At 28.3% G+C, this 24,753-nt stretch overlaps 1 protein-coding gene and 1 long non-coding RNA gene across 2 annotated transcripts in view; one reads left to right on the top strand and one right to left on the bottom strand.

The window, feature by feature from the left end:
- Nucleotides 1–24,753, bottom strand: part of LOC306867355 — a 1,261,287-nt gene that overhangs the window by 698,264 nt on the left and 538,270 nt on the right. The window lies entirely within an intron of this gene.
- Nucleotides 1–24,753, top strand: part of LOC306867163 (ribonuclease inhibitor-like) — a 228,849-nt gene that overhangs the window by 165,399 nt on the left and 38,697 nt on the right. The gene's annotated exons all lie outside the window — the stretch shown is intronic.

Consider the following 24,753-nt stretch of genomic DNA (forward strand, 5'->3'; position numbering starts at 1 on the left):
CTGACTATTTCTATCTATCTGTCTGTCTATCTGACTATTTCTATCTATCTATCTATCTGTCTATCTGACTATTTCTATCTATCTATCTGACTATTTCTATCTATCTGACTATTTCTATCTATCTATCTGTCTATTTCTGTCTATCTGTCTGTCTATTTCTATCTATCTATCTGACTATTTCTATCTATCTGTCTATTTCTATCTATCTATCTGTCTATCTGACTATTTCTATCTATCTATCTATTTCTATCTATCTGACTATTTCTATCTATCTATCTATCTGACTATTTCTATCTATCTATCTATCTATCTATCTATCTATCTATCTATCTATCTGACTATTTCTATCTATCTGTCTATCTATCTATCTATCTATCTATCTATTTCTATATATCTATCTATCTATCTATCTATCTATCTGTCTATCTGACTATTTCTATCTATCTATCTGACTATTTCTATCTATCTGTCTGTCTATCTGACAATTTCTATCTATCTATCTGTCTATTTCGGTCTATCTATCTGTCTGTCTATTTCTATCTATCTATCTGTTTGTCTATCTGACTATTTCTACCTATCTATCTATCTGACTATTTCTACCTATCTATCTATCTATCTATCTATCTATCTATCATCTATCTATCTGACTATTTCTATCTATCTATCTATCTGACTATTTCTATCTATCTGTCTATCTATCTATCTATTTCTATCTATCTGACTATTTCTATCTATCTATCTATCTATCTATCTATCTATCTATCTGACTATTTCTATCTATCTATCTATCTGACTATTTCTATCTATCTATCTATCTATCTATCTATCTATCTATCTATCTATCTATCTGACTATTTCTATCTATCTGTCTATCTATCTATCTATCTATCTATCTATCTATCTATTTCTATATATCTGACTATTTCTATCTATCTATCTATCTATCTGTCTATCTGACTATTTCTATCTATCTATCTGACTATTTCTATCTATCTGACTATTTCTATCTATCTATCTATCTGACTATTTCTACCTATCTATCTATCTATCTATCTATCTATCTATCTATCTATCTATCTATCTATCTATCTATCTATCTGACTATTTCTACCTATCTATCTGACTATTTCTACCTATCTATCTATCTATCTATCTATCTATCTATCTATCTATCTGACTATTTCTATCTATCTATCTATCTGACTATTTCTATCTATCTATCTGTCTATCTATCTATCTATTTCTATCTATCTGACTATTTCTATCTATCTTTCTATCTATCTATCTATCTATCTGACTATTTCTATCTATCTATCTATCTATCTATCTGACTATTTCTATCTATCTGTCTATCTATCTATCTATCTATCTATCTATCTATCTATCTATTTCTATATATCTGACTATTTCTATCTATCTTTCTATCTATCTATCTATCTATCTATCTATCTATCTATCTATCTGACTATTTCTATCTATCTGTCTATCTATCTATCTATCTATCTATCTGTCTATTTCTGTCTATCTGTCTGTCTATTTCTATCTTTCTATCTGTCTATCTGACTATTTCTATCTATCTATCTATCTATTTCTATCTATCTATCTGACTATATCTATCTATCTATCTGACTATTTCTACCTATCTATCTATCTATCTTTCTATCTATCTGACTATTTCTACCTATCTATCTATCTGACTATTTCTACCTATCTATCTATCTATCTATCTATCTATCTATCTATCTATCTATCTATCTGACTATTTCTATCTATCTATCTATCTATCTATCTATCTGTCTGTCTATCTGACTATTTCTATCTATCTGACTATTTCTATCTATCTATCTATCTGACTATTTCTATCTATCTATCTATCTGACTATTTCTATCTATCTATCTGTCTATCTGACTATTTCTATCTATCTGACTATTTCTATCTATCTATCTGTCTATCTGACTATTTCTATCTATCTGTCTGTCTATCTGTCTATTTCTGTCTGTCTATTTCTATCTATCTGTCTATTTCTATCTATCTATCTATCTATCTATTTCTATCTATCTATCTGACTATTTCTATCTATCTATCTATCTATCTGACTATTTCTATCTATCTATCTATCTATCTATCTATCTATCTGACTATTTCTATCTATCTGACTATTTCTATCTATCTATCTATCTGTCTATCTGACTATTTCTATCTATCTGTCTGTCTATCTGTCTATTTCTGTCTGTCTATATCTATCTATCTATCTGACTATTTCTATCTATCTATCTATCTGACTATTTCTATCTATCTATCTATCTATTTCTATCTATCTATCTGACTATATCTATCTATCTATCTGACTATTTCTATCTATCTATCTATCTATCTGTCTATCTATTTCTATCTATCTGACTATTTCTATCTATCTATCTATCTATCTATCTGACTATTTCTATCTATCTATCTATCTGACTATTTCTATCTATCTATCTATCTATCTATCTATCTATCTATCTATCTATCTGACTATTTCTATCTATCTATCTGTCTATCTATCTATCTATCTATTTCTATATATCTGACTATTTCTATCTATCTATCTATCTATCTGTCTATCTGACTATTTCTATCTATCTATCTGACTATTTCTATCTATCTGTCTGTCTATCTGACTATTTCTATCTATCTATCTATCTGTCTATTTCGGTCTATCTATCTGTCTGTCTATTTCTATCTATCTATCTGTTTGTCTATCTGACTATTTCTATCTATCTATCTATCTATCTATCTATCTATCTATCTATCTATCTATCTATCTATCTATCTAACTGTCCATTTCTATCTATCTGTCTGTCTATCTGACTATTTCTATCTATCTATCTATCTATCTATCTATCTGACTATCTATCTATCTGTCTGTCTATCTGTCTATTTCTATCTATCTATCTGTCTATTTCTGTCTATCTGTCTGTCTATTTCTATCTATCTATCTGACTATTTCTATCTGTCTATTTCTGTCTGTCTATTTCTATCTATCTATCTGTCTATCTGACTATTTCTATCTATCTATCTATTTCTATCTATCTATCTGACTATTTCTATCTATCTATCTATCTATCTATCTGACTATTTCTATCTATCTATCTATCTATCTATCTATCTATCTATCTATCTATCTATCTATCTATTTCTATCTATCTGACTATTTCTTTCTATCTGTCTATCTGACTATTTCTATCTATCTGTCTGTCTGTCTGTCTGACTATTTCTATCTATCTTTCTGTCTATCTGACTATTTCTATCTATCTATCTGACTATTTCTACCTATCTATCTATTTATCTATCTATCTATCTATCTATCTATCTATCTATCTATCTATCTGTCTATCTGACTATTTCTATCTATCTGACTATTTCTATCTATCTGTCTGTCTATCTGACTATTTCTATCTATCTATCTATCTGTCTATCTGACTATTTCTATCTATCTATCTGACTATTTCTATCTATCTGACTATTTCTATCTATCTATCTATCTGACTATTTCTACCTATCTATCTATCTGACTATTTCTACCTATCTATCTATCTATCTATCTATCTATCTGACTATTTCTATCTATCTATCTATCTGACTATTTCTATCTATCTATCTGTCTATCTATCTATCTATTTCTATCTATCTGACTATTTCTATCTATCTATCTATCTATCTATCTATCTATCTATCTATCTATCTGACTATTTCTATCTATCTATCTATCTGACTATTTCTATCTATCTATCTATCTATCTATCTATCTATCTGACTATTTCTATCTATCTGTCTATCTATCTATCTATCTATCTATCTATCTATCTATCTATCTATCTATCTATTTCTATATATCTGACTATTTCTATCTATCTATCTATCTATCTATCTATCTATCTATCTATCTATCTATCTATCTATCTGTCTATCTGACTATTTCTATCTATCTATCTGTCTATCTGACTATTTCTATCTATCTATCTGACTATTTCTATCTATCTGTCTGTCTATCTGACTATTTCTATCTATCTATCTGTCTATTTCTGTCTATCTGTCTGTCTATTTCTATCTTTCTATCTGTCTATCTGACTATTTCTATCTATCTATCTATCTATCTATCTATCTATCTATCTATCTATTTCTATCTATCTATCTGACTATATCTATCTATCTATCTGACTATTTCTATATCTATCTATCTATCTATCTATCTATCTATCTATCTATCTATCTGTCTATCTGACTATTTCTATCTATCTGACTATTTATATCTATCTGTCTGTCTATCTGACTATTTCTATCTATCTATCTATCTATCTGTCTATCTGACTATTTCTATCTATCTATCTGACTATTTCTATCTATCTGACTATTTCTATCTATCTATCTATCTGACTATTTCTACCTATCTATCTATCTATCTATCTATCTATCTATCTGACTATTTCTACCTATCTATCTATCTGACTATTTCTACCTATCTATCTATCTATCTATCTATCTATCTATCTGACTATTTCTATCTATCTATCTATCTATCTATCTGTCTATCTGACTATTTCTATCTATCTATCTGACTATTTCTATCTATCTGTCTGTCTATCTATTTCTGTCTGTCTATCTGTCTATTTCTATCTATCTATCTGTCTATCTGACTATTTCTATCTATCTATATGACTATTTCTATCTATCTGACTATTTCTATCTATCTATCTATCTATGTATCTATCTATCTATCTATCTATCTATCTATCTATCTGTCTATCTGACTATTTCTATCTATCTGACTATTTCTATCTATCTATCTATCTGTCTATCTATCTATCTGTCTATCTGACTATTTCTATCTATCTGACTATTTCTATCTATCTATCTATCTATCTGTCTATCTGACTATTTCTATCTATCTGTCTGTCTATCTGTCTATTTATGTCTGTCTATTTCTATCTATCTATCTGTCTATCTGACTATTTCTATCTATCTATCTGTCTGTCTATCTGACTATTTCTATCTATCTATCTATCTATCTATCTATCTATCTATCTATCTTTCTGTCTATCTGACTATTTCTATCTATCTATCTATATGACTATTTCTATCTATCTGACTATTTCTATCTATCTATCTATCTGACTATTTCTATCTATCTATCTATCTATCTATCTATCTATCTATCTGTCTGTCTATCTGACTATTTCTATCTATCTGACTATTTCTATCTATCTATCTATCTGACTATTTCTATCTATCTATCTATCTGACTATTTCTATCTATCTATCTGTCTATCTGACTATTTCTATCTATCTGACTATTTCTATCTATCTATCTGTCTATCTGACTATTTCTATCTATCTGTCTGTCTATCTGTCTATTTCTGTCTGTCTATTTCTATCTATCTGTCTATCTGACTATTTCTATCTATCTATCTATCTATCTATTTCTATCTATCTATCTGACTATTTCTATCTATCTATCTATCTGACTATTTCTATCTATCTATCTATCTATCTATCTATCTATCTATCTATCTATCTATCTGACTATTTCTATCTATCTGACTATTTCTATCTATCTATCTATCTGTCTATCTGACTATTTCTATCTATCTGTCTGTCTATCTGTCTATTTCTGTCTGTCTATATCTATCTATCTATCTGACTATTTCTATCTATCTATTTCTATCTATCTATCTGACTATTTCTATCTATCTATCTATCTGACTATTTCTATCTATCTATCTATCTATTTCTATCTATCTATCTGACTATATCTATCTATCTATCTGACTATTTCTATCTATCTATCTATCTATCTATCTGTCTATCTGACTATTTCTATCTATCTGACTATTTCTATCTATCTGTCTGTCTATCTGACTATTTCTATCTATCTATCTATCTGTCTATCTGACTATTTCTATCTATCTATCTGACTATTTCTATCTATCTGACTATTTCTATCTATCTATCTGTCTATTTCTGTCTATCTGTCTGTCTATTTCTATCTATCTATCTGACTATTTCTATCTATCTGTCTATTTCTGTCTGTCTATTTCTATCTATCTATCTGTCTATCTGACTATTTCTATCTATCTATCTATTTCTATCTATCTATCTGACTATTTCTATCTATCTATCTATCTATCTATCTATCTATCTATCTATCTGACTATTTCTATCTATCTGTCTATCTATCTATCTATCTATCTATCTATCTATCTATCTATTTCTATATATCTGACTATTTCTATCTATCTATCTATCTATCTATCTATCTATCTATTTCTATCTATCTATCTGACTATATCTATCTATCTATCTATCTGACTATTTCTATCTATCTATCTATCTGTCTATCTGACTATTTCTATCTATCTGTCTGTCTATCTGTCTATTTATGTCTGTCTATTTCTATCTATCTATCTATTTCTATCTATCTATCTGACTATTTCTATCTATCTATCTATCTGACTATTTCTATCTATCTATCTATCTATTTCTATCTATCTATCTGACTATATCTATCTATCTATCTGACTATTTCTATCTATCTATCTATCTATCTATCTGTCTATCTGACTATTTCTATCTATCTGACTATTTCTATCTATCTGTCTGTCTATCTGACTATTTCTATCTATCTATCTATCTGTCTATCTGACTATTTCTATCTATCTATCTGACTATTTCTATCTATCTGACTATTTCTATCTATCTATCTGTCTATTTCTGTCTATCTGTCTGTCTATTTCTATCTATCTATCTGACTATTTCTATCTATCTGTCTATTTCTGTCTGTCTATTTCTATCTATCTATCTGTCTATCTGACTATTTCTATCTATCTATCTATTTCTATCTATCTATCTGACTATTTCTATCTATCTATCTATCTATCTATCTATCTATCTATCTGACTATTTCTATCTATCTGTCTATCTATCTATCTATCTATCTATCTATCTATTTCTATATATCTGACTATTTCTATCTATCTATCTATCTATCTATCTATCTATCTATTTCTATCTATCTATCTGACTATATCTATCTATCTATCTATCTGACTATTTCTATCTATCTATCTATCTGTCTATCTGACTATTTCTATCTATCTGTCTGTCTATCTGTCTATTTATGTCTGTCTATTTCTATCTATCTATCTATTTCTATCTATCTATCTGACTATTTCTATCTATCTATCTATCTGACTATTTCTATCTATCTATCTATCTATCTATCTGTCTATCTGACTATTTCTATCTATCTGACTATTTCTATCTATCTATCTTTCTGACTATTTCTATCTATCTATCTGTCTGTCTATCTGACTATTTCTATCTATCTATCTATCTATCTATCTATCTTTCTGTCTATCTGACTATTTCTATCTATCTGACTATTTCTATCTATCTATCTGACTATTTCTATCTATCTATCTATCTGACTATTTCTATCTATCTATCTATCTATCTATCTGTCTATCTGACTATTTCTATCTATCTGACTATTTCTATCTATCTATCTTTCTGACTATTTCTATCTATCTATCTGTCTGTCTATCTGACTATTTCTATCTATCTATCTATCTATCTATCTATCTATCTATCTATCTATCTATCTATCTATCTTTCTGTCTATCTGACTATTTCTATCTATCTGACTATTTCTACCTATCTATCTATCTATCTATCTATCTATCTATCTATCTATCTGTCTATCTGACTATTTCTATCTATCTGTCTGTCTATCTATTTCTGTCTGTCTATCTGTCTATTTCTATCTATCTATCTGTCTATCTGACTATTTCTATCTATCTATATGACTATTTCTATCTATCTGACTATTTCTATCTATCTATCTATCTGACTATTTCTATCTATCTATCTATCTATCTATCTATCTGTCTGTCTATCTGACTATTTCTATCTATCTGACTATTTCTATCTATCTGACTATTTCTATCTATCTATCTGTCTATCTGACTATTTCTATCTATCTGACTATTTCTATCTATCTATCTGTCTATCTGACTATTTCTATCTATCTGTCTGTCTATCTGTCTATTTCTGTCTGTCTATTTCTATCTATCTATCTGTCTATCTGACTATTTCTATCTATCTATCTATCTATTTCTATCTATCTATCTGACTATTTCTATCTATCTATCTATCTGTCTATCTGACTATTTCTATCTATCTGACTATTTCTATCTATCTATCTATCTGTCTATCTGACTATTTCTATCTATCTGTCTGTCTATCTGTCTATTTCTGTCTGTCTATATCTATCTATCTATCTGACTATTTCTATCTATCTATCTATTTCTATCTATCTATCTGACTATTTCTATCTATCTATCTGTCTATCTGACTATTTCTATCTATCTATCTATCTATCTATTTCTATCTATCTATCTGACTATTTCTATCTATCTATCTATCTGTCTATCTGACTATTTCTATCTATCTGACTATTTCTATCTATCTATCTATCTGTCTATCTGACTATTTCTATCTATCTGTCTGTCTATCTGTCTATTTCTGTCTGTCTATATCTATCTATCTATCTGACTATTTCTATCTATCTATCTATTTCTATCTATCTATCTGACTATTTCTATCTATCTATCTATCTATCTGACTATTTCTATCTATCTATCTATCTATCTATTTCTATCTATCTATCTGACTATATCTATCTATCTATCTGACTATTTCTATCTATCTATCTATATATCTGTCTATCTGACTATTTCTATCTATCTGTCTGTCTATCTGACTATTTCTATCTATCTATCTATCTGTCTATCTGACTATTTCTATCTATCTATCTGACTATTTCTATCTATCTGACTATTTCTATCTATCTATCTGTCTATTTCTGTCTATCTGTCTGTCTATTTCTATCTATCTATCTGACTATTTCTATCTATCTGTCTATTTCTATCTATCTATCTGTCTATCTGACTATTTCTATCTATCTATCTATTTCTATCTATCTATCTGACTATTTCTATCTATCTATCTATCTGACTATTTCTATCTATCTATCTATCTATCTATCTATCTATCTATCTATCTGACTATTTCTATCTATCTGTCTATCTATCTATCTATCTATCTATTTCTATATATCTATCTATCTATCTATCTATCTATCTGTCTATCTGACTATTTCTATCTATCTATCTGACTATTTCTATCTATCTGTCTGTCTATCTGACAATTTCTATCTATCTATCTGTCTATTTCGGTCTATCTATCTGTCTGTCTATTTCTATCTATCTATCTGTTTGTCTATCTGACTATTTCTATCTATCTATCTATCTATCTATCTATCTATCTATCTATCTATCTATCTATCTATCTATCTATTTCTATCTATCTAACTGTCCATTTCTATCTATCTGTCTGTCTATCTGACTATTTCTATCTATCTGACTATCTATCTATCTGTCTGTCTATCTGTCCATTTCTATCTATCTATCTGTCTATTTCTGTCTATCTGTCTGTCTATTTCTATCTATCTATCTGACTATTTCTATCTATCTGTCTATTTCTGTCTGTCTATTTCTATCTATCTATCTGTCTATCTGACTATTTCTATCTATCTATCTATTTCTATCTATCTATCTGACTATTTCTATCTATCTATCTATCTATCTATCTGACTATTTCTATCTATCTATCTATCTATTTCTATCTATCTGACTATTTCTTTCTATCTGTCTATCTGACTATTTCTATCTATCTGTCTGTCTGTCTGACTATTTCTATCTATCTTTCTGTCTATCTGACTATATCTATCTATCTATCTGACTATTTCTATCTATCTATCTATCTATCTATCTATCTATCTATCTATCTGTCTATCTGACTATTTCTATCTATCTGACTATTTCTATCTATCTGTCTGTCTATCTGACTATTTCTATCTATCTATCTATCTATCTATCTGTCTATCTGACTATTTCTATCTATCTATCTGACTATTTCTATCTATCTGACTATTTCTATCTATCTATCTATCTGTCTATTTCTATCTATCTATCTGTCTATCTGACTATTTCTATCTATCTATCTATTTCTATCTATCTATCTGACTATTTCTATCTATCTATCTATCTGACTATTTCTATCTATCTATCTATCTATCTATCTATCTGACTATTTCTATCTATCTGTCTATCTATCTATCTATCTATCTATTTCTATATATCTATCTATCTATCTATCTATCTATCTGTCTATCTGACTATTTCTATCTATCTATCTGACTATTTCTATCTATCTGTCTGTCTATCTGACAATTTCTATCTATCTATCTGTCTATTTCGGTCTATCTATCTGTCTGTCTATTTCTATCTATCTATCTGTTTGTCTATCTGACTATTTCTATCTATCTATCTATCTATCTATCTATCTATCTATCTATCTATCTATCTATCTATCTATTTCTATCTATCTAACTGTCCATTTCTATCTATCTGTCTGTCTATCTGACTATTTCTATCTATCTGACTATCTATCTATCTGTCTGTCTATCTGTCCATTTCTATCTATCTATCTGTCTATTTCTGTCTATCTGACTATTTCTTTCTATCTGTCTATCTGACTATTTCTATCTATCTGTCTGTCTGTCTGACTATTTCTATCTATCTTTCTGTCTATCTGACTATATCTATCTATCTATCTGACTATTTCTATCTATCTATCTATCTATCTATCTATCTGTCTATCTGACTATTTCTATCTATCTGACTATTTCTATCTATCTGTCTGTCTATCTGACTATTTCTATCTATCTATCTATCTATCTATCTGTCTATCTGACTATTTCTATCTATCTATCTGACTATTTCTATCTATCTGACTATTTCTATCTATCTATCTATCTGACTATTTCTACCTATCTATCTATCTGACTATTTCTACCTATCTATCTATCTATCTATCTATCATCTATCTATCTGACTATTTCTATCTATCTATCTATCTGACTATTTCTATCTATCTGTCTATCTATCTATCTATTTCTATCTATCTGACTATTTCTATCTATCTATCTATCTATCTATCTATCTATCTATCTATCTATCTATCTATCTATCTGACTATTTCTATCTATCTATCTATCTGACTATTTCTATCTATCTATCTATCTATCTATCTATCTGACTATTTCTATCTATCTGTCTATCTATCTATCTATCTATCTATTTCTATATATCTGACTATTTCTATCTATCTATCTATCTATCTGTCTATCTGACTATTTCTATCTATCTATCTATCTATCTATCTATCTATCTATCTATCTATCTATCTGTCTATCTATTTCTATCTATCTGACTATTTCTATCTATCTATCTATCTATCTATCTATCTATCTATCTATCTATCTGACTATTTCTATCTATCTATCTATCTGACTATTTCTATCTATCTATCTATCTATCTATCTATCTATCTATCTGACTATTTCTATCTATCTATCTGTCTATCTATCTATCTATCTATCTATCTATCTATCTATCTGTCTATCTGACTATTTCTATCTATCTGACTATTTCTATCTATCTATCTGTCTATCTGACTATTTCTATCTATCTGACTATTTCTATCTATCTGTCTGTCTATCTGACTATTTCTATTTATCTATCTATCTATCTATCTATCTATCTATCTTTCTGTCTATCTGACTATTTCTATCTATCTGACTATTTCTACCTATCTATCTATCTATCTATCTATCTATCTATCTATCTATCTATCTATCTATCTATCTGTCTGTCTATCTGACTATTTCTATCTATCTGTCTGTCTATCTATTTCTGTCTGTCTATCTGTCTATTTCTATCTATCTATCTGTCTATCTGACTATTTCTATCTATCTATATGACTATTTCTATCTATCTGACTATTTCTATCTATCTATCTATCTGACTATTTCTATCTATCTATCTATCTATCTATCTATCTATCTGTCTGTCTATCTGACTATTTCTATCTATCTGACTATTTCTATCTATCTGACTATTTCTATCTATCTATCTGTCTATCTGACTATTTCTATCTATCTGACTATTTCTATCTATCTATCTGTCTATCTGACTATTTCTATCTATCTGTCTGTCTATCTGTCTATTTCTGTCTGTCTATTTCTATCTATCTATCTGTCTATCTGACTATTTCTATCTATCTATCTATCTATTTCTATCTATCTATCTGACTATTTCTATCTATCTATCTATCTGACTATTTCTATCTATCTATCTATCTATCTATCTATCTGTCTATCTGACTATTTCTATCTATCTGACTATTTCTATCTATCTATCTGTCTATCTGACTATTTCTATCTATCTGTCTGTCTATCTGTCTATTTCTGTCTGTCTATATCTATCTATCTATCTGACTATTTCTATCTATCTATCTATTTCTATCTATCTATCTGACTATTTCTATCTATCTATCTATCTATCTGACTATTTCTATCTATCTATCTATCTATCTATCTATTTCTATCTATCTATCTGACTATATCTATCTATCTATCTGACTATTTCTATCTATCTATCTATCTATCTATCTGTCTATCTGACTATTTCTATCTATCTGTCTGTCTATCTGACTATTTCTATCTATCTATCTATCTGTCTATCTGACTATTTCTATCTATCTATCTGACTATTTCTATCTATCTGACTATTTCTATCTATCTATCTGTCTATTTCTGTCTATCTGTCTGTCTATTTCTATCTATCTATCTGACTATTTCTATCTATCTGTCTATTTCTATCTATCTATCTGTCTATCTGACTATTTCTATCTATCTATCTATTTCTATCTATCTGACTATTTCTATCTATCTATCTATCTGACTATTTCTATCTATCTATCTATCTATCTATCTATCTATCTATCTATCTATCTATCTGACTATTTCTATCTATCTGTCTATCTATCTATCTATCTATCTATCTATTTCTATATATCTATCTATCTATCTATCTATCTATCTGTCTATCTGACTATTTCTATCTATCTATCTGACTATTTCTATCTATCTGTCTGTCTATCTGACAATTTCTATCTATCTATCTGTCTATTTCGGTCTATCTATCTGTCTGTCTATTTCTATCTATCTATCTGTTTGTCTATCTGACTATTTCTACCTATCTATCTATCTGACTATTTCTACCTATCTATCTATCTATCTATCTATCTATCTATCTATCTATCATCTATCTATCTGACTATTTCTATCTATCTATCTATCTGACTATTTCTATCTATCTGTCTATCTATCTATCTATTTCTATCTATCTGACTATTTCTATCTATCTATCTATCTATCTATCTATCTATCTATCTGACTATTTCTATCTATCTATCTATCTGACTATTTCTATCTATCTATCTATCTATCTATCTATCTATCTATCTATCTATCTATCTATCTGACTATTTCTATCTATCTGTCTATCTATCTATCTATCTATCTATCTATCTATCTATTTCTATATATCTGACTATTTCTATCTATCTATCTATCTATCTGTCTATCTGACTATTTCTATCTATCTATCTGACTATTTCTATCTATCTGACTATTTCTATCTATCTATCTATCTGACTATTTCTACCTATCTATCTATCTATCTATCTATCTATCTATCTATCTATCTATCTATCTATCTATCTATCTGACTATTTCTACCTATCTATCTGACTATTTCTACCTATCTATCTATCTATCTATCTATCTATCTATCTATCTATCTGACTATTTCTATCTATCTATCTATCTGACTATTTCTATCTATCTATCTGTCTATCTATCTATCTATTTCTATCTATCTGACTATTTCTATCTATCTTTCTATCTATCTATCTATCTATCTGACTATTTCTATCTATCTATCTATCTATCTATCTGACTATTTCTATCTATCTGTCTATCTATCTATCTATCTATCTATCTATCTATTTCTATATATCTGACTATTTCTATCTATCTTTCTATCTATCTATCTATCTATCTATCTATCTATCTATCTATCTGACTATTTCTATCTATCTGTCTATCTATCTATCTATCTATCTATCTGTCTATTTCTGTCTATCTGTCTGTCTATTTCTATCTTTCTATCTGTCTATCTGACTATTTCTATCTATCTATCTATCTATTTCTATCTATCTATCTGACTATATCTATCTATCTATCTGACTATTTCTACCTATCTATCTATCTATCTTTCTATCTATCTGACTATTTCTACCTATCTATCTATCTGACTATTTCTACCTATCTATCTATCTATCTATCTATCTATCTATCTATCTGACTATTTCTATCTATCTATCTATCTATCTATCTATCTGTCTGTCTATCTGACTATTTCTATCTATCTGACTATTTCTATCTATCTATCTATCTGACTATTTCTATCTATCTATCTATCTGACTATTTCTATCTATCTATCTGTCTATCTGACTATTTCTATCTATCTGACTATTTCTATCTATCTATCTGTCTATCTGACTATTTCTATCTATCTGTCTGTCTATCTGTCTATTTCTGTCTGTCTATTTCTATCTATCTGTCTATTTCTATCTATCTATCTATCTATCTATTTCTATCTATCTATCTGACTATTTCTATCTATCTATCTATCTATCTGACTATTTCTATCTATCTATCTATCTATCTATCTATCTATCTGACTATTTCTATCTATCTGACTATTTCTATCTATCTATCTATCTGTCTATCTGACTATTTCTATCTATCTGTCTGTCTATCTGTCTATTTCTGTCTGTCTATATCTATCTATCTATCTGACTATTTCTATCTATCTATCTATCTGACTATTTCTATCTATCTATCTATCTATTTCTATCTATCTATCTGACTATATCTATCTATCTATCTGACTATTTCTATCTATCTATCTATCTATCTGTCTATCTATTTCTATCTATCTGACTATTTCTATCTATCTATCTATCTATCTATCTGACTATTTCTATCTATCTATCTATCTGACTATTTCTATCTATCTATCTATCTATCTATCTATCTATCTATCTGACTATTTCTATCTATCTATCTGTCTATCTATCTATCTATCTATTTCTATATATCTGACTATTTCTATCTATCTATCTATCTATCTGTCTATCTGACTATTTCTATCTATCTATCTGACTATTTCTATCTATCTGTCTGTCTATCTGACTATTTCTATCTATCTATCTATCTGTCTATTTCGGTCTATCTATCTGTCTGTCTATTTCTATCTATCTATCTGTTTGTCTATCTGACTATTTCTATCTATCTATCTATCTATCTATCTATCTATCTATCTATCTATCTATCTATCTATCTATCTAACTGTCCATTTCTATCTATCTGTCTGTCTATCTGACTATTTCTATCTATCTATCTATCTATCTATCTATCTGACTATCTATCTATCTGTCTGTCTATCTGTCTATTTCTATCTATCTATCTGTCTATTTCTGTCTATCTGTCTGTCTATTTCTATCTATCTATCTGACTATTTCTATCTGTCTATTTCTGTCTGTCTATTTCTATCTATCTATCTGTCTATCTGACTATTTCTATCTATCTATCTATTTCTATCTATCTATCTGACTATTTCTATCTATCTATCTATCTATCTATCTGACTATTTCTATCTATCTATCTATCTATCTATCTATCTATCTATCTATCTATCTATCTATTTCTATCTATCTGACTATTTCTTTCTATCTGTCTATCTGACTATTTCTATCTATCTGTCTGTCTGTCTGTCTGACTATTTCTATCTATCTTTCTGTCTATCTGACTATTTCTATCTATCTATCTGACTATTTCTACCTATCTATCTATTTATCTATCTATCTATCTATCTATCTATCTATCTATCTATCTGTCTATCTGACTATTTCTATCTATCTGACTATTTCTATCTATCTGTCTGTCTATCTGACTATTTCTATCTATCTATCTATCTGTCTATCTGACTATTTCTATCTATCTATCTGACTATTTCTATCTATCTGACTATTTCTATCTATCTATCTATCTGACTATTTCTACCTATCTATCTATCTGACTATTTCTACCTATCTATCTATCTATCTATCTATCTATCTGACTATTTCTATCTATCTATCTATCTGACTATTTCTATCTATCTATCTGTCTATCTATCTATCTATTTCTATCTATCTGACTATTTCTATCTATCTATCTATCTATCTATCTATCTATCTATCTATCTATCTATCTGACTATTTCTATCTATCTATCTATCTGACTATTTCTATCTATCTATCTATCTATCTATCTATCTATCTATCTGACTATTTCTATCTATCTGTCTATCTATCTATCTATCTATCTATCTATCTATCTATCTATCTATCTATCTATCTATTTCTATATATCTGACTATTTCTATCTATCTATCTATCTATCTATCTATCTATCTATCTATCTATCTATCTATCTATCTATCTATCTGTCTATCTGACTATTTCTATCTATCTATCTGTCTATCTGACTATTTCTATCTATCTATCTGACTATTTCTATCTATCTGTCTGTCTATCTGACTATTTCTATCTATCTATCTGTCTATTTCTGTCTATCTGTCTGTCTATTTCTATCTTTCTATCTGTCTATCTGACTATTTCTATCTATCTATCTATCTATCTATCTATCTATCTATCTATTTCTATCTATCTATCTGACTATATCTATCTATCTATCTGACTATTTCTATATCTATCTATCTATCTATCTATCTATCTATCTATCTATCTATCTATCTGTCTATCTGACTATTTCTATCTATCTGACTATTTATATCTATCTGTCTGTCTATCTGACTATTTCTATCTATCTATCTATCTATCTGTCTATCTGACTATTTCTATCTATCTATCTGACTATTTCTATCTATCTGACTATTTCTATCTATCTATCTATCTGACTATTTCTACCTATCTATCTATCTATCTATCTATCTATCTATCTGACTATTTCTACCTATCTATCTATCTGACTATTTCTACCTATCTATCTATCTATCTATCTATCTATCTATCTATCTGACTATTTCTATCTATCTATCTATCTATCTATCTGTCTATCTGACTATTTCTATCTATCTATCTGACTATTTCTATCTATCTGTCTGTCTATCTATTTCTGTCTGTCTATCTGTCTATTTCTATCTATCTATCTGTCTATCTGACTATTTCTATCTATCTATATGACTATTTCTATCTATCTGACTATTTCTATCTATCTATCTATCTATGTATCTATCTATCTATCTATCTATCTATCTATCTGTCTATCTGACTATTTCTATCTATCTGACTATTTCTATCTATCTATCTATCTGTCTATCTATCTATCTGTCTATCTGACTATTTCTATCTATCTGACTATTTCTATCTATCTATCTATCTATCTGTCTATCTGACTATTTCTATCTATCTGTCTGTCTATCTGTCTATTTATGTCTGTCTATTTCTATCTATCTATCTGTCTATCTGACTATTTCTATCTATCTATCTGTCTGTCTATCTGACTATTTCTATCTATCTATCTATCTATCTATCTATCTATCTATCTATCTATCTATCTTTCTGTCTATCTGACTATTTCTATCTATCTATCTATATGACTATTTCTATCTATCTGACTATTTCTATCTATCTATCTATCTGACTATTTCTATCTATCTATCTATCTATCTATCTATCTATCTATCTATCTGTCTGTCTATCTGACTATTTCTATCTATCTGACTATTTCTATCTATCTATCTATCTGACTATTTCTATCTATCTATCTATCTGACTATTTCTATCTATCTATCTGTCTATCTGACTATTTCTATCTATCTGACTATTTCTATCTATCTATCTGTCTATCTGACTATTTCTATCTATCTGTCTGTCTATCTGTCTATTTCTGTCTGTCTATTTCTATCTATCTGTCTATCTGACTATTTCTATCTATCTATCTATCTATCTATTTCTATCTATCTATCTGACTATTTCTATCTATCTATCTATCTGACTATTTCTATCTATCTATCTATCTATCTATCTATCTATCTATCTATCTATCTGACTATTTCTATCTATCTGACTATTTCTATCTATCTATCTATCTGTCTATCTGACTATTTCTATCTATCTGTCTGTCTATCTGTCTATTTCTGTCTGTCTATATCTATCTATCTATCTGACTATTTCTATCTATCTATTTCTATCTATCTATCTGACTATTTCTATCTATCTATCTATCTGACTATTTCTATCTATCTATCTATCTATTTCTATCTATCTATCTGACTATATCTATCTATCTATCTGACTATTTCTATCTATCTATCTATCTATCTATCTGTCTATCTGACTATTTCTATCTATCTGACTATTTCTATCTATCTGTCTGTCTATCTGACTATTTCTATCTATCTATCTATCTGTCTATCTGACTATTTCTATCTATCTATCTGACTATTTCTATCTATCTGACTATTTCTATCTATCTATCTGTCTATTTCTGTCTATCTGTCTGTCTATTTCTATCTATCTATCTGACTATTTCTATCTATCTGTCTATTTCTGTCTGTCTATTTCTATCTATCTATCTGTCTATCTGACTATTTCTATCTATCTATCTATTTCTATCTATCTATCTGACTATTTCTATCTATCTATCTATCTATCTATCTATCTATCTATCTGACTATTTCTATCTATCTGTCTATCTATCTATCTATCTATCTATCTATCTATCTATCTATTTCTATATATCTGACTATTTCTATCTATCTATCTATCTATCTATCTATCTATCTATTTCTATCTATCTATCTGACTATATCTATCTATCTATCTATCTGACTATTTCTATCTATCTATCTATCTGTCTATCTGACTATTTCTATCTATCTGTCTGTCTATCTGTCTATTTATGTCTGTCTATTTCTATCTATCTATCTATTTCTATCTATCTATCTGACTATTTCTATCTATCTATCTATCTGACTATTTCTATCTATCTATCTATCTATTTCTATCTATCTATCTGACTATATCTATCTATCTATCTGACTATTTCTATCTATCTATCTATCTATCTATCTGTCTATCTGACTATTTCTATCTATCTGACTATTTCTATCTATCTGTCTGTCTATCTGACTATTTCTATCTATCTATCTATCTGTCTATCTGACTATTTCTATCTATCTATCTGACTATTTCTATCTATCTGACTATTTCTATCTATCTATCTGTCTATTTCTGTCTATCTGTCTGTCTATTTCTATCTATCTATCTGACTATTTCTATCTATCTGTCTATTTCTGTCTGTCTATTTCTATCTATCTATCTGTCTATCTGACTATTTCTATCTATCTATCTATTTCTATCTATCTATCTGACTATTTCTATCTATCTATCTATCTATCTATCTATCTATCTATCTGACTATTTCTATCTATCTGTCTATCTATCTATCTATCTATCTATCTATCTATCTATCTATTTCTATATATCTGACTATTTCTATCTATCTATCTATCTATCTATCTATCTATCTATTTCTATCTATCTATCTGACTATATCTATCTATCTATCTATCTGACTATTTCTATCTATCTATCTATCTGTCTATCTGACTATTTCTATCTATCTGTCTGTCTATCTGTCTATTTATGTCTGTCTATTTCTATCTATCTATCTATTTCTATCTATCTATCTGACTATTTCTATCTATCTATCTATCTGACTATTTCTATCTATCTATCTATCTATCTATCTGTCTATCTGACTATTTCTATCTATCTGACTATTTCTATCTATCTATCTTTCTGACTATTTCTATCTATCTATCTGTCTGTCTATCTGACTATTTCTATCTATCTATCTATCTATCTATCTATCTTTCTGTCTATCTGACTATTTCTATCTATCTGACTATTTCTATCTATCTATCTGACTATTTCTATCTATCTATCTATCTGACTATTTCTATCTATCTATCTATCTATCTATCTGTCTATCTGACTATTTCTATCTATCTGACTATTTCTATCTATCTATCTTTCTGACTATTTCTATCTATCTATCTGTCTGTCTATCTGACTATTTCTATCTATCTATCTATCTATCTATCTATCTATCTATCTATCTATCTATCTATCTATCTTTCTGTCTATCTGACTATTTCTATCTATCTGACTATTTCTACCTATCTATCTATCTATCTATCTATCTATCTATCTATCTATCTGTCTATCTGACTATTTCTATCTATCTGTCTGTCTATCTATTTCTGTCTGTCTATCTGTCTATTTCTATCTATCTATCTGTCTATCTGACTATTTCTATCTATCTATATGACTATTTCTATCTATCTGACTATTTCTATCTATCTATCTATCTGACTATTTCTATCTATCTATCTATCTATCTATCTATCTATCTGTCTGTCTATCTGACTATTTCTATCTATCTGACTATTTCTATCTATCTGACTATTTCTATCTATCTATCTGTCTATCTGACTATTTCTATCTATCTGACTATTTCTATCTATCTATCTGTCTATCTGACTATTTCTATCTATCTGTCTGTCTATCTGTCTATTTCTGTCTGTCTATTTCTATCTATCTATCTGTCTATCTGACTATTTCTATCTATCTATCTATCTATTTCTATCTATCTATCTGACTATTTCTATCTATCTATCTATCTGACTATTTCTATCTATCTATCTATCTATCTATCTATCTGTCTATCTGACTATTTCTATCTATCTGACTATTTCTATCTATCTATCTGTCTATCTGACTATTTCTATCTATCTGTCTGTCTATCTGTCTATTTCTGTCTGTCTATATCTATCTATCTATCTGACTATTTCTATCTATCTATCTATTTCTATCTATCTATCTGACTATTTCTATCTATCTATCTATCTATCTGACTATTTCTATCTATCTATCTATCTATCTATCTATTTCTATCTATCTATCTGACTATATCTATCTATCTATCTGACTATTTCTATCTATCTATCTATCTATCTATCTGTCTATCTGACTATTTCTATCTATCTGTCTGTCTATCTGACTATTTCTATCTATCTATCTATCTGTCTATCTGACTATTTCTATCTATCTATCTGACTATTTCTATCTATCTGACTATTTCTATCTATCTATCTGTCTATTTCTGTCTATCTGTCTGTCTATTTCTATCTATCTATCTGACTATTTCTATCTATCTGTCTATTTCTATCTATCTATCTGTCTATCTGACTATTTCTATCTATCTATCTATTTCTATCTATCTGACTATTTCTATCTATCTATCTATCTGACTATTTCTATCTATCTATCTATCTATCTATCTATCTATCTATCTATCTATCTGACTATTTCTATCTATCTGTCTATCTATCTATCTATCTATCTATCTATTTCTATATATCTATCTATCTATCTATCTATCTATCTGTCTATCTGACTATTTCTATCTATCTATCTGACTATTTCTATCTATCTGTCTGTCTATCTGACAATTTCTATCTATCTATCTGTCTATTTCGGTCTATCTATCTGTCTGTCTATTTCTATCTATCTATCTGTTTGTCTATCTGACTATTTCTACCTATCTATCTATCTGACTATTTCTACCTATCTATCTATCTATCTATCTATCTATCTATCTATCATCTATCTATCTGACTATTTCTATCTATCTATCTATCTGACTATTTCTATCTATCTGTCTATCTATCTATCTATTTCTATCTATCTGACTATTTCTATCTATCTATCTATCTATCTATCTATCTATCTATCTGACTATTTCTATCTATCTATCTATCTGACTATTTCTATCTATCTATCTATCTATCTATCTATCTATCTATCTATCTATCTATCTATCTGACTATTTCTATCTATCTGTCTATCTATCTATCTATCTATCTATCTATCTATTTCTATATATCTGACTATTTCTATCTATCTATCTATCTATCTGTCTATCTGACTATTTCTATCTATCTATCTGACTATTTCTATCTATCTGACTATTTCTATCTATCTATCTATCTGACTATTTCTACCTATCTATCTATCTATCTATCTATCTATCTATCTATCTATCTATCTATCTATCTATCTATCTATCTATCTGACTATTTCTACCTATCTATCTGACTATTTCTACCTATCTATCTATCTATCTATCTATCTATCTATCTATCTATCTGACTATTTCTATCTATCTATCTATCTGACTATTTCTATCTATCTATCTGTCTATCTATCTATCTATTTCTATCTATCTGACTATTTCTATCTATCTTTCTATCTATCTATCTATCTATCTGACTATTTCTATCTATCTATCTATCTATCTATCTGACTATTTCTATCTATCTGTCTATCTATCTATCTATCTATCTATCTATCTATTTCTATATATCTGACTATTTCTATCTATCTTTCTATCTATCTATCTATCTATCTATCTATCTATCTATCTATCTGACTATTTCTATCTATCTGTCTATCTATCTATCTATCTATCTATCTGTCTATTTCTGTCTATCTGTCTGTCTATTTCTATCTTTCTATCTGTCTATCTGACTATTTCTATCTATCTATCTATCTATTTCTATCTATCTATCTGACTATATCTATCTATCTATCTGACTATTTCTACCTATCTATCTATCTATCTTTCTATCTATCTGACTATTTCTACCTATCTATCTATCTGACTATTTCTACCTATCTATCTATCTATCTATCTATCTATCTATCTATCTATCTATCTGACTATTTCTATCTATCTATCTATCTATCTATCTATCTGTCTGTCTATCTGACTATTTCTATCTATCTGACTATTTCTATCTATCTATCTATCTGACTATTTCTATCTATCTATCTATCTGACTATTTCTATCTATCTATCTGTCTATCTGACTATTTCTATCTATCTGACTATTTCTATCTATCTATCTGTCTATCTGACTATTTCTATCTATCTGTCTGTCTATCTGTCTATTTCTGTCTGTCTATTTCTATCTATCTGTCTATTTCTATCTATCTATCTATCTATCTATTTCTATCTATCTATCTGACTATTTCTATCTATCTATCTATCTATCTGACTATTTCTATCTATCTATCTATCTATCTATCTATCTATCTGACTATTTCTATCTATCTGACTATTTCTATCTATCTATCTATCTGTCTATCTGACTATTTCTATCTATCTGTCTGTCTATCTGTCTATTTCTGTCTGTCTATATCTATCTATCTATCTGACTATTTCTATCTATCTATCTATCTGACTATTTCTATCTATCTATCTATCTATTTCTATCTATCTATCTGACTATATCTATCTATCTATCTGACTATTTCTATCTATCTATCTATCTATCTGTCTATCTATTTCTATCTATCTGACTATTTCTATCTATCTATCTATCTATCTATCTGACTATTTCTATCTATCTATCTATCTGACTATTTCTATCTATCTATCTATCTATCTATCTATCTATCTATCTGACTATTTCTATCTATCTATCTGTCTATCTATCTATCTATCTATTTCTATATATCTGACTATTTCTATCTATCTATCTATCTATCTGTCTATCTGACTATTTCTATCTATCTATCTGACTATTTCTATCTATCTGTCTGTCTATCTGACTATTTCTATCTATCTATCTATCTGTCTATTTCGGTCTATCTATCTGTCTGTCTATTTCTATCTATCTATCTGTTTGTCTATCTGACTATTTCTATCTATCTATCTATCTATCTATCTATCTATCTATCTATCTATCTATCTATCTATCTAACTGTCCATTTCTATCTATCTGTCTGTCTATCTGACTATTTCTATCTATCTATCTATCTATCTATCTATCTGACTATCTATCTATCTGTCTGTCTATCTGTCTATTTCTATCTATCTATCTGTCTATTTCTGTCTATCTGTCTGTCTATTTCTATCTATCTATCTGACTATTTCTATCTGTCTATTTCTGTCTGTCTATTTCTATCTATCTATCTGTCTATCTGACTATTTCTATCTATCTATCTATTTCTATCTATCTATCTGACTATTTCTATCTATCTATCTATCTATCTATCTGACTATTTCTATCTATCTATCTATCTATCTATCTATCTATCTATCTATCTATCTATCTATTTCTATCTATCTGACTATTTCTTTCTATCTGTCTATCTGACTATTTCTATCTATCTGTCTGTCTGTCTGTCTGACTATTTCTATCTATCTTTCTGTCTATCTGACTATTTCTATCTATCTATCTGACTATTTCTACCTATCTATCTATTTATCTATCTATCTATCTATCTATCTATCTATCTATCTATCTGTCTATCTGACTATTTCTATCTATCTGACTATTTCTATCTATCTGTCTGTCTATCTGACTATTTCTATCTATCTATCTATCTGTCTATCTGACTATTTCTATCTATCTATCTGACTATTTCTATCTATCTGACTATTTCTATCTATCTATCTATCTGACTATTTCTACCTATCTATCTATCTGACTATTTCTACCTATCTATCTATCTATCTATCTATCTATCTGACTATTTC

Source organism: Barbus barbus (assembly GCF_936440315.1).
Source record: "Barbus barbus genome assembly, chromosome: 4".
Classification (NCBI taxonomy): domain Eukaryota; kingdom Metazoa; phylum Chordata; class Actinopteri; order Cypriniformes; family Cyprinidae; genus Barbus; species Barbus barbus.